We start from the raw sequence: 5,170 nt of genomic DNA, 5'->3' as shown, positions 1-5,170 counted from the left end.
GCCGGTGCCTGAACAACTCTTTGCCACAAGCCTGAGGTCAGCCAGTTTCTTCCTCTACTCCTTCCAACAATGCCCTGCTATGCTTGATGAATTAACTTCAGCACTGAGCCAATGCAGCCAAGCTGCGGAGAAAGACACAGAGTGAAGCTGAGCATCTCCACAGGGCAAGAGCTGCCAAGGGCTACGTGCGCCTTTGAATGCCAGATATCTCCATGCCAGCCTGGCCTGAAGCCACCATTAGCAGATCTGCCTTGTGAAGAACCATGTTTGCCCCTGGCAAGTCCAGTCCTGGCCTGTGCATTCCCCTGCTGGGGCTGGGTTATGGTCTGGGTAGGGAGAAGCTCCTGGCACTCCCAAGCCCTTTGTGTTTCTTCCTTTCTTATGTTTTGGTCCTCAGGATGTTCAAAGAGGATGGGGTTTGTGTGAATATGTAGCAGTAAGAGATTTTGCAGCATCCCAGACTGTAAAGGTCTGTCCGCAAGATGCTGCCATGTTCATCTTATCCTAAAGAAAAACCCAACAAACCCCACGAAACTAAGTGTGTGTGTGTGTGTGTATATATATGAACAAAAAGAAAAAAAAAAAGGGTCTTGCTCTGAATACGGAGAGAATGAAACTGATGATTCATGATACAAAAAGATTTTTCATACTTTGCAGCACTGGGGAACCTAAACTAGCTTTTAGGAAAGGGTCCTGACTACTGCCCCCAGAGAACAATTTCAAACAGTTTCCTCAGCAGTCTAAGGCTGGCTTCTGTCATAGGAGGTGGCTCTGATTCCAGGTGTGGGACCTGTGCAAAAGAACTGCTTCTGTTTTTACATCCTTGAGCTATGCAGTTTTTCTGCTATTATTTCATGACAAAGGTAGTGCTATCTGGGGAATGCCATACTGCTGTTTGTCTGTGATGTGCCTAGCTGCTGCATTAATTTGAAACAGAGCTACTCCCGTGCATGATGGTTTTGTGGTTAGACTTAACAGACTGCTTTGGAAAAAATACTTGAATCCATTAAAGTGACTTGTAGGAATGAGCATGCAAAGCTACTTGCTTTCATGCTTATGTTATATAAACAAATCTTACATGTAAAGAACAAAATAATAAACCATGTGTAATCCTTTTATATTAAAATACTGTTGGCAAATCTACTCTCAGCTGCATTGAAATGGAAATTAGGGACAGAATTCTTCTAACAGTTAGATGGAAGAATTAGAATTGTAGAATAATTGTTAAGGAGAAAGAGGAATGAAGACAAAAAAAATAATCAGAGACTCATTCAGGTTGGAAAGGACCTTTAAGATCATTTGGGTTCAACCATAAACTTGACACTGCCAAGTCTACCACTAAACCGTGTTCCTCAGCGCTACGTCTATATGTCTTTTAAATACCTCCAAAGGTGGTGACTCCACCACTTCCCTGGGTAGCCTGTTCCAATGGTTGATAACCCTTACAGTGAAAAATTTTTTCCTAATATCCAATCTAAACCTCCCCTGGTGCAACTGGGGGCCATTTCCTCTTGTCCAATTGCCTATTATGTGGGAGAAGAGACTGACCCCCACCTCGCTACAACCTCCTTTCGGGTAGTTGTAGAGAGCGATAAGGTCTCCCTTCAGCCTCCTTTTCTCCAGACTAAACAAACCCCAGTTCCCTCATCCACTCCTCATAAGACTTGTTCTCCAGACCCCTCACCAGCTTTGGTGCTCTTCTTTGGACACGCTCTGGAATTTCAATGTCTGTCTTGTGGTGAGGGGCCCAAAACTGGACACAGTACTGAGGTGAGGCCTCACCAGTGCTGAGTACAGTGGGACAATCATTTCCCTAGTCCTGCTCACCACACTATTTCTGATACTGGCCTGGATGCTGTTGGCCTTCTTGGCCACCTGGGCACACTGCCGGCTCATCTTCAGCCAGCCATCCACCAACACCCCCGGGTTCTTTTCCGTCAGGCAGCTTTCCAGCCACTCTTCCCCAAGCCCGTAGTGCTGCATGGGGTTGTTGTGACCCATGTACAGGACCTTGGCCTTATTGAATCTCATACCACTGGCCTCAGCCCATCGATCCAGCCTGTCCAGATGCCTCTGTAGAGCCCTCCTACCCTCGAGCAGACCGATACTCCTGCCCAATTTGGCATTGTCTGCAAAATATACCAAGATTGCTTTTTGCATAGGTTACTGTTTTCATTGATCCAGCTTGTGACAGCTGACCTCTTACACGTGGCTAGGATGAGCAGACAGCACGCTGAGTAGATGAACCAGTCTAAAGTTAAATCTACCTCCTTATGAATGTGCTTAAATGACACAGTGGGGACTTGTACCAGCTCCCAGCCCTGATCGAGTCTATCTTAATTAGCAGTGGATCAATTCAGTGCCTGGTTTGCTTTCGTTGGTAATTTGAGAGTAGATGTTTTTCTTGGAGGTGCAGCAGAAGAAATAAATATACTTCTTAAGAATGTCCCAGCATTTGCCTTCCTTTTAGCTTTTTTACAGTTTATCTTAGTTTACAGGAAAAAAACAGAGGTTTACAAGATATAGATTTACCAGGTTGTTAAAGAAAATACATTTTGTTTATACACCTAATACTAGTACTAATAGTTTTGGGGAAAAAAATCTTACTTAAAAAAAGGTAGGTCATTTTGTGTGACTAGTCTTGTCACCTTCCTGTCAGCACTGCTACAAGAGACCATACCGTATTTCTGGGTTTTAGAACATGCCCTTAATAGTGCCTCTGGGCAGATTAGATGCAAATGTCTTGCTCAACACTATCTGTTGTATTTCTAAAGGCAAGCAAATAAAAACAGCCTGAACAAAACCACATGCTCAGACAACTCACTTCTCTCTGTCAAATCACTGTAATAGCCTTTATCGATGAAGGTATTTGAGTTACAAGGCTAAAGATTAACATGTATTTCATGTTTTTCCTTCTGTTGTACAGGACATCGCTCTGGGCACTGGCAATGCTAGCAGTTTGGCAGGATTTCAGACAGATTTGTGGAAGATCTATTTACCTACACCTACTAAAAAGACATTAGGTCATCTGAGGAAATCAAATACCCAAATGGAAAGATCAGGAGGGAGCATAAAGCCAATGATGATAAAGCAACTTAGAGATCTCTAATGAGTTTCAATATTTTTGCAACAGAAATGGAAATAAGTGAATAAGTAGCGTGGTGTGCATATGTGAATTACTGTTTTCATGCTGACTGCACTAAAGACACTATTTTAAGCTCAGCAGGTATGGAAAAAAAATCACTTCTCATTCTATGCAAACCAGGACATACGTATCTATATCTTTGTTAGTGTTGGACTTCACTGAGAGACCAATGTCTACTGGTTTCCTAATAGTTTTAGTAAAAGTAGTATAAGTTACACAAAAATTACGTACATGCTATCTAAACAGTGCAGGTATGAAAATATCTTTGATTTGTCAAAATACCAATGATCTTAGGCATTATCTACTGCTTCCTGAAAACACTGCCTCAAGCGAATTAAGTTTCTCTTTATACAGGTATAAAAAACAGGCTACCTGCATCCAATATAAGCATGAAAAACCTCCTTTCTTTTACAGAAGCAAGTGGATGGACATGACCCTGTCAGCTATTGATCCCAGTGACAACCTTCAACAATCTCCGAACTACTACTTTAGCAAACTAATAACCACAGTCTAGAAACAAGGAGTTTATAGCCAAAGTAACTTGTTTGATCCTTTGGGAACGGGAACAACCACCAACGGGCTAGGAACCCCACCGTGAAAGTCCTAGGTCCTAGTGGCTGCAGTCACAAACCCTTCAGAAGGAGAATTTGCCCACACGCGTGGGGTCTCCATAACCCGTAGTTGTCTGAAGATGGATATTCTAAAATTAAAGGCTCCTAAAAGTTCAGAGACAACAATACCAGGCTTTTCTGAGCTGGGATGAGAACTCCTATTCAATATGTTCTTCATGTGCATGAAGTACTGTTACAGACGATAACAAAGGCAGATAAGACAAATAAAAGGCAGATGTTAAATATAGGCATACGTGATGAGGTATGTTTGTGAGGCTTTTTGTTTGATTATGTGGATTTTAAATGGCTTTCTGAAATAAACTTCCTACAGATGAGTAAACTGCATTCAATCTTACTTATGCTACCTGGAAACCTTTTGTATTGCAGGGTTTTTTTCATGCAAAAGCCTTGAATGTCATTCAATATCTCAAAATTCCAGGATAATTTGTTACTTGTTCTTACACAGCCATACAGAAATTATAATACTCTGTATAAAAAAAAAAATCTCATTTCTGGCTTTAGACAAAAAACAGAAATCGGTGACAGCCTCTGTTCTCCAATACAGTTCCTGGAATTAATTGTAATATTTGAAACAACCATGATACAAAATACATATATTAACTGTATGGTGATTTTTATTATTTAGATGACAAATTTTCCTTAATTCCCTGAAGCTCTCTGCTCCATAATTAGTCAGTGACTGAGCAGTACTGGAATTAATCTGAATTTATCAGTATGTTTAAAGAAAGGAATTTTAGATGCCTGCACATATTTGAATATACAAATATTAAAGAAGTATTGGAAAACCACAATGTTGGCTCCAGAATGGCTGAAATAGAGGATGAAATGAAGCAAAGGGAAGTCAAAGTTAAATCTCAGAACTGTGGCGTAACTGCTTATAAAATTAATTTTTTAGCTTTTTATTGCTTGGAGCACTTAAATTTAATCTGGAACAAAGATGTACAACGGGCGACAATTTTTTATCAACAGATTGTTTCAGACTACCTTTTACATTTTTGTCACCTTTATCTTCTGTGATTTGTGTTATATCTGTAGGGGAAACACGTGCGTAACAATCCCTAAAGAAAGCAGCAGAGAAAGATGAAGCTGAAGGCAGAAAGGTGAGCCAGAGGTTGCTGTGTATTGTGTCGTTAGAACGAGGGGGATATTTGATGAAACTGGGAGACAGAACATCCAGAAGTTGATAATAAACTGTTGCTTTGGGGAATTTATAATTAATATATGGAACTCACTGCTAGATAATCTCACTAAGAGTAGGAATGAGCTGGAGTGAGCTCATGAGAGAAACAGACAACTAGCTGGGGGATGAGACTGCCGCTAAGTCCCATGGATGTACAGGGAGGGAGGGAAGGAAAAAAATTAGCTAGAAGGGACGTTATCTCAGATCTTCTTT

This window comes from Vanellus vanellus (assembly GCF_965231255.1).
Source record: "Vanellus vanellus genome assembly, chromosome: 2".
NCBI lineage: Eukaryota > Metazoa > Chordata > Aves > Charadriiformes > Charadriidae > Vanellus > Vanellus vanellus.
The sequence above is the reverse complement of the archived record's forward strand: the minus strand, read 5'-3'. Positions refer to the sequence as shown.